This window comes from Trichosurus vulpecula, chromosome 4, assembly GCF_011100635.1.
Source record: "Trichosurus vulpecula isolate mTriVul1 chromosome 4, mTriVul1.pri, whole genome shotgun sequence".
NCBI lineage: Eukaryota > Metazoa > Chordata > Mammalia > Diprotodontia > Phalangeridae > Trichosurus > Trichosurus vulpecula.
In genome coordinates this window covers 170,397,818-170,410,296 of record NC_050576.1, presented here as the reverse complement: position 1 = coordinate 170,410,296, position 12,479 = coordinate 170,397,818, and positions in this window count along the sequence as shown.

Here is a 12,479-nt window from a genome sequence, read left to right as displayed (position 1 = left end):
CGGAGTGCGGACCTGCTGGAGGAGGAGCCAGTCGAGCCAGGTGGGCGGGATAAGCCGGCCCCGAGGAGGGGCCCTGCAGCCAAGAACTCCCAGAGAAACCCCTACCCGTGGCCTGGGGGCGGCCCTTGTCCTGGAAAGGGGCTGAGTCTGCGGCCTAGGGGCGGAGCAGGGGTCCGGGGCGGCCAGCTCAGTTTATAGGATTGAGACCTAGAAGGGACTTTAGTTACAGATGGGGAAACTGAGGCCCAGAAAAGTAAGGTGGTTTACCCAAAGTCGCATAGCAGTCAAAGAAACGAGTGGAACCCAGGCACTCTGACTCCATCTCCAGAGGTCTTTCCATTCACTACGTCCATGTTCCCTTGTGGACTGAAAGGCCCTCCAGGAAGGTGGAACCCTGCCTTACAAGGGTACCCTCTCCTCCAAGCCTTTCCTTGCACCATAGAAAGTTATCATTACAATCAAGCAGAAAAATAGGTAAATGTTGAACATATTCCCCTTCCGCTCCTGCCACCCAAAGAAACAATTATCAACCACACAGATTTTACCCCTCCCATACCTAGAAGGCCAGAGGTCTCCCCTTCTTCAAACAAAGATTTTCCAAATTGGAACACTAAAAAGAGGGTCTGGGCAGTTGCCCTCATTGGTAAGGCCTCATGTAAGAACCCTAATTACTGGGGATTTGCTTCTTAACCACTAGGGGATCAACCTCTTCTTCCTTTGGGACCTCTGGAAGTGTGTGGGGAAGATCCTCAGGAAAAGATCATCTCATTAAGCAGGGCTAAAACAGCTGGTTACTGAACTAAGCCCCCTCATTCACAGTGCTGCCCCTGGGGCCCCGGAAAGGCAGGTGAGCTGCAGTGAGGGCACCTGCTATACTGGCTTTGCAAACATTTAAGTCCCAAAGGGATCAGAGCAGCTGTCAGGGAGAAGAAGGACCTCATAAAGGAGGGAGGCAGGTTGCCTGAAAGATGCTCCTGGGCCTAGTACCCAAAGCCTAGGACCTTGGGTTCTTTCCTCAGGGAAGGATAAACAGCCAGAGAGGGAGGTAAGTCCTAGATTGGAGAGCATTGCTCCTCCTCCCTAGCAGCTCTCCTCCTGGTGGCAGATTGACAATCTAGGAGAAGAGCTGAATTATCCCACTATCATCCCCTCCCCCCACTATCCCCAAAGACTGGCCAGTGCCGAAACCTAGTGTTACAACTCTGACTATGGCACTGAGAGCCTAGGGACTTTTCCTACACCCTCACAACCTGGGAGGAGAGAAGGGAGTTGATAAGAGGCAGGCACCATACCCTCAGCAGATGGCAGGCAGAGAAGCCAGAGGCCTAAGCAGCGGGAGGAGGGTTCATGGGGAGCAAAAGCACGGGGCCATGCAAAGGATAGGGATGAGGCTTGGAAACACGCCCAGAAAGATATAGGGCTGAATGGTGTAGTGGAAATCTCACTGGAATACAAATCAGATGACCTGGGGTCCAGTCCCAGCTTAGATACTTTATTAACAACATCACCATGGGCAAATTACCTGGACAATAAGCCTCCTTCCCCACCTGGAAAATGGGATAATACTACCTGCATTACAAGGCAGGATTCGTGAGGGTCAAATAATATGATTTGTGGAAAAGTGCTTTGTCAACTATAAGCCATTTTCCCCCCCTGGCCTGGAGAGGCAGCTTCATTGTGGAAATTCCCTCTACTGTCATAGATCAGCAATTTATATCACTTGCAGACTTTGAGATTGCTTGAAACACAAAGAGGTTACACAAAGATAGCTTGCCCATGTCACATAGCTAGTATGTGTCCACGGCATGACTCTAAGGCTGGCCTTATCCCCGTACCATCCTTCCTCTCTTTGCAAATCACTAAATGCATAAAAAGGAGCTCCCCCCCCCCAACAGAGGCATGTTATTGGGCTGATCATTTGGCCTTCCTAAGCCTCAGTGTTTTTCATCTTTAAAATGGAGATTAAAACAAAACAAAACAAGCTAAGAGCCAAAAGAGACTTTAGGAATCAGTAAGCCCAGCCTCCTCATTTTACAGAAGAGGAAACTAATAACTGTGCTAACATAATAATTGTTGATAGCATCATAAATTTAGAAATCACCTAATCCAACCTGTCATTTTATAGATGAGGGAACTGAGGCCCAAAGAGAAGTGACTGGTCCAAGGTCATTTGCCAAGGCGGAGAGCAGAGCCGCTCAACCCGCTCCTCTGATTCCCAATCCAAAAGTCTTTCCACTGTATCACATGACTCCCCTGAGGATGAAATGAGATAATGTCTGTGAAAGGGTTTTGTAGCCATAGAGTGCTATGGAAAAAGGAAACTGCTGTTATTGTCCTATGTGGCTCCATTGAGGCAGGTCCTGTGGGTTCTCTTAAAAGACATTACCAGCTTCAAGCTCAGAGGATGAGGAGACTCAGAAACCTCTGTGACAGAAAGCAAGACGGGGTTAGAGGTCCAGGCAGAACAGAGCAAATGAAAGCCCAAGGGAGAAAAGAGCGGCTGGTGTTCTCCCAGCTATCTGAAGAAGAAAGGAAAGGCTAGTTTTTCCATCTGTGAGGAAAAGTCCCAAGAACTGGGAGAATGGGGAGAAAACCCAGGGTTGGGAGTCCAGGATCTTGACCATAATGAGAAGAAACCTCATGACATGGAAAGGTAAGGCTCAGATATCGGGGAAAAAAAAGCTAAAGTGGCTGATTCAACTGTGGGAGATTAACAGGATTAGAGATTCAGTAGAGAAAGATGCCTTAGAAATCATCTAAATCCAACCCCTTCCTTAGGCAGATGAGGAGCGCAAGGCCCAGAGACATTAAATAACCAGGCCAAGGTCACGCAGGTGGGAAGTAGCAGAGTTGGAGTTAGAGCTCAGCTCCAAATCCAGTGTTCTTTCTATTGTCCTGAACTGATTACTATGTGCTTTAATAAAAAATGATTACTATGAGGAATTCAAAGAAAAATGGGAAGGCTTGTTAGGAAGGGAAGCAAAGCAAAGAAAGCAGAACCAGGAGAACAATATATGCCATGATTGGTGTCCCTGAAGCAAAAAGAACACCGATAGGAAAGTGAACTGGAAGTAATTACAATGACCAACCATTTCTGACCCCCAATGAAAGATGAAGAAGTCCCTTCTTCTTTTTCAGGTGACAGTTGTGAGTAAGGAGTGTTGCCTACACTGTCCAATAGGGTCAGTTCTAATTGTTTATGTGTGTTTGATTCAAGGGTTTAGTTGGGAATTGAGATATATCTGGGAATAACTGAAAGAACCAATAAAAGGAATCAGTGAAAAGAAGGCAGGAAGGAAGATGGGAGGGAAAGAAGGAAGGAGGGAGGGAGGAAAGATGGAAAGGAAAGGAGATGGAAAAGAAGGAAGGAAGAAAGAGGGAAGGAAGATGGGAAAAAAGGAAGGAAGGAAGAAAAGAAGGGAGGAGAAAGGAGAGGAAAGAGGGAAGAAAGCCAAAGCCTAAGGCTCAACCAGGGGAGCTGAAGCCAAAGGAGAAGAGTTGAGGTGTTAACCAGAATAGCCAGCAAAGTCAAAATCCTTGAAGCAATGAAATTAAAGCCTGTCTGAAGGCCACAGGAAAGGAAGCGGCAGCTGCTGCCAGGCCTGAATTTTAAGCCCTGGGATGCACAAAGCCCACTTTTAGTCAGCTGGCTGCCGGCCTCAGAGAGATTTCAGATCATCATATAAAAATACCTCCAAGCACTTCCACCTGGTAGCTGGCACAGACAGTGTGGGACTGGTCTCCACAGTTGCTGCGCCAAGGGTGGGGGTTGGGCAAGAGAAGCACACTGTGTGGTGGGGAGGCCTTTCTTATGGGAGATGGACCCTCTCATAAGATCCTCCTTTTTTCCCCCCCTATCCTCTTAACCCTGGGCCAAAGTCCAAAATTGGACACAGAAACCTCTCAGAAAACAAGTGAATAAGTTATGCTTGTTAGTTCCCAGCTGTGCCCGGTATCCTGCTCTCTGCCACGGTGAGCACCTGCTGCCCCAGGCCTGGATGAGGCCATGTGTTCAACTGCAGACTGGACCTGGGCTGGCTTATAAGGAAGCTGTGAGTCCGAGAATCCTGAGGAGGGAATCCTGGGGCCTCAGCAACCACAGCTCATTTTCAAGTCACACCCAAATTCCTACTGAGACTAACAAGTCACAAATGGCCTTTACCTGGAAGCTGGCTCTGCTCTAATAGAATGTGTAGTATAAAGTCCTGAGGGGACTAATGTAAAAGCTTCCTAACTTGGCCTTCATATCCCTTCTACCATCTTTCACCCAGAGACCTGAATAATCTTTTAATGCATGGTCTAAATTTATTGCTTAAAAATCTTTAGTGGTTCCCTATAGAAGACTATAGGACAAAATGCAAATCCTTTATTCAGCCCTCCAATATCTTGCTTCAATCTACTTTTCCAGCTTTATTTCCTAGTAATTCTCTCTACGCACACTGTAATTCAACCAAAGGGACAACCAGTGTTTCTGATCTTGCCCTCCTCCTCTCTCTTTCCTCCAAACACACCATCCCCCATCTCTAGAATAGACTCCTTTTACATCTTTGCCTTCAAGACCCTGCTTAGGTGCCAATTCCTCCACATACTGGGTACCTTCTCCTCCCTTGACTCCAGACACACCACTCTCATGTTTCCTACCTCTCTAACCAAGCCTCTGTCTCCCTGAATGGCCTTTTGTCTTCTTCTCCATGCCTTACTGTGGATGTTCCACAAGGGTCTGTCCTTGGCTATCTCCCTTAACAATCTCACTGGATCTCGTGATTTTGACTCCTACTCCTCTGCAGATGAATTCCAAAGCTCTGTCTGTAATCTTAAGCTACCTTCTAAGATCCAGGCTTACAAATCCAGCTGTATACAGGACAGCTGGATATCCATCTGGATTGTCACTGTCATCTCAAATGCACTATGTCCAAAACTGGGTTAATTATTTTCTCCCTGAAACCTAGTCCTCATTCTGGTATCGTTATTTCTGCCTATGGCACCACATTTCACACAGTCTCTCATGCGTTAAACCATGGAATTATCTTTGACTCTTTCCTCTTCCTCACTTCTCATGTCCAATCATTTACCAAGCCCTGTCCTTTCCACCTCTGAAAAATCTCTGGCATCTATAGCAGAAGTGTGCTGGTAAATGTTTAATAACTGTCTCTCAAACAGCAATGACAATTTATATGCAAGGACATATTTTTAAATTTAAACTACATTATTAACATTTTCTCCATCCCTTTATTAAGTCTAAACAATGAACAAAACAATCAGTCAAGCTCTGATTTCTAACATTTTCTAATTTCTGAGGTGCAAATCCTCACACTGAAAACATAACAACTAGCACTCAAGTGCTGGGGTGAGCTGACTCCAGCACACTCTGGCTGTTCTCTCCTTTCTAGTCTCACTGCTACCACACTAGTAAAAGGATCTTCATCACCATTCTCCTGAACCACTACAAGTAATCTCCTTTCTTTTTCCTCCAAGCTAGCCTTCTTCTAGCTCAGGGCTGTCCAAAATGCAGCCCATAGGGCCAGCAGTGCGATTTATATGCCCGCCTACAAGCATAGAAATTTACATAAATGCTTTAGTAAACGAAGCCGAGCTCCCGCAGAGTTCTCACTAAAATGGCAAATCAAAATATATTGTCTATTGTTTCGATAAAAACCTCAGGTTGGACAGCCCTGTTTTAGCTGACATCCTTCTCTGCCACCCAGTCCATCTTTCTTGGGAATCAGTCTGGTCATGTGACTTCAGAGGTTCCAACCTATTGCTTACTGAGTTAAAATTCAAATTCCTTTGTCTGTCATTCAAAGCTCCCCACAATATGGTGCTACTTTTCACTTCTAGCCTTATCTCAAACTACCCCTATCATGCACCCTTGATTCTAGCAAACATCAGTTACTCTCTCTCTTTCGTCCCCATGAACATACCAAGTACTCAGTCTGTATCTTTTTGTTTTTTTGTTCCCTATGCCTATATTTCCTCACTTAGCACAGTTCCTGGCACATAGTAGGACCGTGTTGATTTGACTTGCCTTTCTCTCCTCTTTCCTACCTATTATTTACAAATTACAAAATCACAGGTTCTCAGGATTGGAAAGGACCTCAGAAGCCAACTAATTCAACCTGTCCCTGAAGCATTCTCTCTACACCATCTTGAATAAGTGGTCATCCAGCCATGGCTCAAAGATTGCCAATCAGGGGGAAGGTACTACCCCCAAGGCTACTTTTGCCATCTCTAATTGTAAGATTTCTCTTATACTGAGTTTAACACCACTGAGACACCACCTCCTCCATGAAACCTTTCCTAATCTTCACATTTGGCAAATAATTTAGAAAAGAATTTCTAGTCCAACCCCCTCATTTTACAGATCACCAAGGTTCAGAGAAGTGATTTATCCAATGTCACGTGGGCAGTAAGTGACAGAGAAAAGGTTCAAACCTAATTCTTCTGACTTCAAATCCAGTGCTCTTCTCCCCACACAATGAACCTTCCTTCTCAGATGCCATATAACACTTTATTTTGCACCTCTCTAATGCCTTTATCAAATAATTGTGTGTGTGACAGTTTAAGGATGGAGTGGAGAGGAGGAGGGAGAATTGATTTACTCAATGGGACCTCCCCCCAAAGTAAGGGATGAGACACCCAGTCAATCAAGTCAATCATAGACCTGAGATTAAATGTGAAAAAGGCCTTAGAATTGAAATGACAATGAACAAGAATTGTGTCTGGATAGGCAGAAGAAACTAGGCCACATGCCAGGGAATGTCTCTAAATTATCAAGCAAATTAAGGAGCTGATTTCCAGAAATTAGAGCAAGGGTGGTATCTAAACTAAAAATCTCTAGCAAGGAACTGCTTTGTCTCTTCCCTCTACCACCTTTGGTCTAATGATAACCTTGAGAGCTCCTAAAGGTCTGGAGGATTTTGGACTTTCCATCTTCCATCAGTATTGTCCTAATGTCATTCCCAGATCAGTTAAAGGCAATGTCTTCATCAGGAGCCAGAGGCTCCCCACGATTAAGGGGACCTCTTTGAGCACCTCCAGGAAATGAAAGAAAAGGAATTCCAGCAGCCAAGAACTGTAGGTTACCCCTTTGCCACACGTACTCTGTAAGCCTCAGTCCACTTTCCCTGGGACTCTGCATGTACTTGTGGGTGACAGTAGGACAAACTTTTGGGGAGAAATTTCATACCAACTTTGGTATACACTGCTTTCTAAAAGGCTTGAATCTCTTCTGTCTGTGTTTTGCATATGCCTATATATCTTGCCTTCCCTGCTAGAATATAAGATCCTTGCAGGCAGCTGTTTTTGCCTTGGTATGCCCAGTGCTTCTAACAGGGAGAGAAAAGACAAGTGTCGCTTTAGAAATCCATTGCCTAAAAAGATCGTGGAGAGAGTTAAGAAAGACAAACACAACACCTGAGTGTAGTGTGTTCTATTTTGATAGCTTTAAGAGAAGAAAGAAAAGAGAAGCAAAAAGGAATGTACTAGGAAAGAAATGAGGAAGAAGCGTGAGGAATTTACTATTTCTAAAAATTGGGGCAGATGAGAAAAAGAGTTTACAAGAGTGGAGAATGGGGTAGAGGGAGCACGAATCACTTGGATTTCATTCTTATCACACACACACACACACACACACACACACACATACACACACACACACACACACACAGAGTTTGGCATAAAAATACCTGGGAACAGATGAGGACAGGGAGGAGAAAGAGTATAGTTTAAGATTGAAGGAAGACAGAGTCAGGGAGAGAACAGACAGGCAAAACAAACTTCAATTTGGAGGCTGGATTGAAAGGAAAACATAAGAACCAGTAATCAAGTGTGAGTGAAATGAAGAGAAAAGGGGCTGTGGAGCCCCTATGGGAGCGACTTCAATTTTAGATTATTAGTGTTAATCATATTCCTTCTCTTTCACCACTCTTTTTTGTTTAAAAAAAAAAAGGAATCCAAAATCCTCCATTGATAGTTAAAGAGGGGGATGGAGGGGCAAAAAGAGGAAAATGTCTAAGATAATATGATGAAGGGAAATACACAATTAACAATCGTAACTGACTGGATAAACTAGAAGAGGCTAGCAAAGTGGATTAGTAAGTAGAATCCAACAATATTGTTTACTAGAAACACAACTGAAAAAATCTATGCACAGTAAAAATGAGGAGTTGGAGCAAAATTTATCATACCTTGAGCAAGCTCAAAAATAGCCATCATGAATTCATCTTAGAGCCACCATAGATAGTGAAATGTCAATATTTAAAATATTTGTACTAAATAGCATAGCGTCTAACGATTTGCAGCATTTCTATGGGTGTTCTTGGCTCTGGGTCATAACCCCATATGGGGGTCTTGAAAAATTTGGCAATAGTAAAAAGTTTCTGAATATGCAATGACCAAAAATTAATTAACAATCAAATGAGTAAGGAATCCAAGGTGTTTCTGGCAGTGCTGGCATTGAGCGACTTCTCTACAGCCTTGGTTCTGAACAAAAAGCATGTGCACTTTGCACTACTTGTGCCCTCAGGTCACTCAACACCAACAAATGCCGCTGCCAAATTTCAAAAAGGGTCATGCATGAGTAGAAAAAGTTTAAGAAGTCCTGATAGAGGAAACATTACTGAAATCACATGGAGAAATGCACAGCAAGAAAACCCACATTGAATTGATAAATAAAACTAGCAGTTGGATTTAAAAAAAACTATTAAAATAGATTATCTATTCACTAATATGACCAAAAAATAGGAAAATCAAATTTCCAATAGCAAAAAATGGAAAAGGAGAATTCACAACAAAAAATAGCAGCAGTCAATGTGGAGGTGGGTGTATTGGTAATTAAGGAGGGCTTTTAGCACATATTCAATCAAGTGCCCTTGAAGAGTTTGGCCTTTGTTTCCTTGGTTAAATTAGGAGTCCTTGATGACCTCCTTGCCTAATTTATGTGGGTTTGAGTGACATGTTTGTGGCATCAGAGGCTTTTAGACCATGGGTTTAAGTCGAATTTTTGTGACGCTTTTAGGTCCTGTGGGTGAGTCACATGTGTGACTCACCTTTGACCCTGAACAAGATATATAAACCCAGAGGCTGGTGTTCTCCTTTGGGGCTCTCACTCTTGGAGGTATGTTGATGTGGAGACTCTGGGAAGCTGTAGTTAAGAGTCCTCCAGCTTATAAACCCAGATATTAGGACTTTGTTAAACCCTGGTAACTATGCATTGAGATTTGAATCAGACAAGGTCTGTCTGTTGATGTTTGTAATTTGTTTGTATTTGCTCTGAAGTTCAGGGTGCTGACTTTTTCCCCTGAACTAAGTGAATGATATTTGTATGTTGGATTGAAATAAGACTGTTAACCCCCTTAATGCTGCTTTCCTTAGTAAAGCAGATCAAAAGAACCTGTGCTTGCAGCGTTCTTGTTTTTGGGCTTGTGTTGGTTTTTCACCCCTACAGCAACTAACTGGATTGTTACAACAGTGGGGGGCAGGATTGTGGAAGGACAGGCACACCAATACATTGTTGGTGGAGTTGTGAAATGGCATAACAATTTTAGAAATCATTTTGGAATTATGTACATAAAGTAACTAAAATGCCCATACCTGCTGAACCAGAGACTCTATTACTGGGCTTATATACCAAGGAAGCTGTCAATAAGACAAAAGTCTCCATATACTCCAAAATACTTATAGCAGCACTTTTTGTGATAGCTAAGAACTGGAAATAAAGTAGATGGCCATGAATTAGAGAATGGCTAAACAAATTATGGTACATCAATGCAAGGGAATATTACTGCGCTGTAGGAAATTATGTATGTGATGAATACAGAGGTGCATGGAAAGATATAAGTGGACCGATGCAAAGTGAAGTAAGCAAAGCCAAGAAAACTATATATACACACATACACAGTTACTACAACAATATGAATGGAAAGAACATTGACATATGAAAAAAAATCAAAAGTAAATGTAAACAAAATTATAAAGATCAAACAGGACTCAACTGAAGAGATATAAGAAGACATTCCCAACCTACCCTTCATGGAGGGAGGAGATCCACAGGTGGTGCTCGTTGCACATATTTCTGGACTTTTTCAATGCATTGATCAGTTGTGCTGAGTTTTTTTCTTCTCTAAAAAGTACTATTTGTCATATATAGATTAGCAATCGGGGAGGGTTAGAGGGATGGGATACATGGGATATTGTGGTGATATAAGAAACAGAAAATATCAATAGAAGTTTATTTCTTTAAAAATAAAGGAGATCCAGCAATACCACTTCTAGGGTTGTATCCCAAAGAAATCATACAAGTGGTAAAAGGACCCGTATGTTCAAAAATATTTATAGCAGTTCCTTTTGTGGTGGCAAAGAATTGGAAATCAAGGGGATGTCCATCAATTGGGAAATGGCTAAACAAATTGTGCTATATGAATGTAATGGAATACTATTGTGCTATAAGAAATGAGGAGCAGACTGACTTCATAATAACCTGGAAAGACCTATATGATCTGATACTGAGTGAGGGGAGCAGAACGAGGAGAATATTATACACAATTACAGACATGCAATATCCCTGATGACTAACTTTGATAGACCTGGCTCTTCTCAGCAATGCCAAGTTCTAAGACAACCCCAAAAGACTCATGATGGAAAAATCAATTCACATCCAGAGGAAGAATTACGGAGTCTGAATGTATATTGAAGCGAGCTATTTACTCTCATTTTTTGGTTTGTTTTTGTTTCTGTTTTGTTTCTACTTTCTCATGGTTCATTCCATTGATTATAATTCTTCTTTACAACTTGACTATTGCGAAAATATGTTTAGTGTGAAGGTATATGTAGAACCTATATTGGATTGCATGCCATCTTGGGTTGGGAGGGGGGAGGAGAGAGAGGGAGAAAATTTGAAACTCAAAAATTTGAGGACCTGAATGTTGTAAACTAAAACTAAAAACTAATTAATTAATTAATTGATTAAATTTTTTTTAAAGATAAAGGAAAAAACCACACTAAAGAATTAAAAAAATCCTATCTCAGAAAGATAAACTGAACATGAATTCCCAACTTAAAAACCCAAAAAATCAATAATAAAACTTTGAAAAAAATTAAACAGGGAGTTGGATGTCATCTAACACAAACAAAACTATATAATTCATAACAGTAAAATGTCCAAATTTTCTTTCCTCTGTCATTATCGATGCAGCAATGCCTCTCAGTCTTAGGGGTTAAATAGAATCTGATGGAGACTGAGATCAAGGAAGGAGAGAGTCTGGGTTGGGAGGACATAGGGAGAAAGTGGACCAATCAGGCTTTTAAGTTTATAGGATTTGTGAAGGAACTTTGATAGCAAATGATATATGGACTGGAAATATTTGCCAGAGTCATACATTGGTCTGTGTTTGGGAAGCACTGATGATGCTTGGGGATCACTCAGAGTTCTAATGTGCTCATGGCCAAAAGAGCCCACATCTGCAATAAGTCAAGTGTGCAAATTGAATTGAATTCCTTATGAATCTCGAACCTTTTCTCTTCTAGTATCAGACCTTTCTACTTCACTCCGAGATCACCTTTGTGCTTACTCCAAAGCATTATTGTTCCTGGTAGCCACTCATATTTCTTATCTGGATACCACTGTGAAGCTTGTGGCTTTTTGGGTCAGCACGGCATGAAAAATAGGCTTCTTGGCATAACTAGTCCAATGCTTTTAGTCCATCACTAAGTAGTTACCTTTATGCCACACCCTCTCTCCACTTTTATGCCCAGGATGACCTCGCGAAACATAATGGGAAGTCCCTAGCCCTGATATTATTAGCTCACAGTTGTTTAAGGATTGAAAAAGCACTTTACATTTATGCTTTATTCTCATTCGATCCTCAAGTCAACTTTGTAAGATGGGTGTTATTATTCTGATTTTACTGATATGGAGACTGGGGCTCAGAGGATTTCATGTGATTTACCTAGGATCACTCAGCTCCTAAGAATTTAGCATTTGAATCTAGGTCCTTCGGACTCCAAGTCTAGCATTCTTCCCACTATACTCTGTTAGCTCACAAGTCCTATCCTTGACAGAGACAGAGAAGGTGGTGGACTCAGGGTGCAGAATAAAACATCTTTTTTCGTCCCAGACAGCGTGGAGATTTGTTTTGCATAACTATGCATATCTGTTACAAAGGTTGTGTTTTTCTTTTTCTTTTCCAATGAGAGGAGGAGGTAGGAGGGAGACAACAAGGATTTCTGCTCACTGAAAAAAATAAAATTTAATATTTTTCAAAGAGACAGAGGGGAGGAGAGAGTGCATTCTAAGCATGGAGAAGGACAGTGTTAAAGAAGGCACAGAGACAGGAGATGGAATGTTGTGAAATCCAGGTAGACAATAACTAGGTCATTTCTCCCATCTACCTGGCAGCCTCATAACACTGCAATTAAAAAAAAAAGACTAAAGGTTCTAAATCAGGGTGGGGAACCGATGGCCTTGAGACCACATTTGGCCC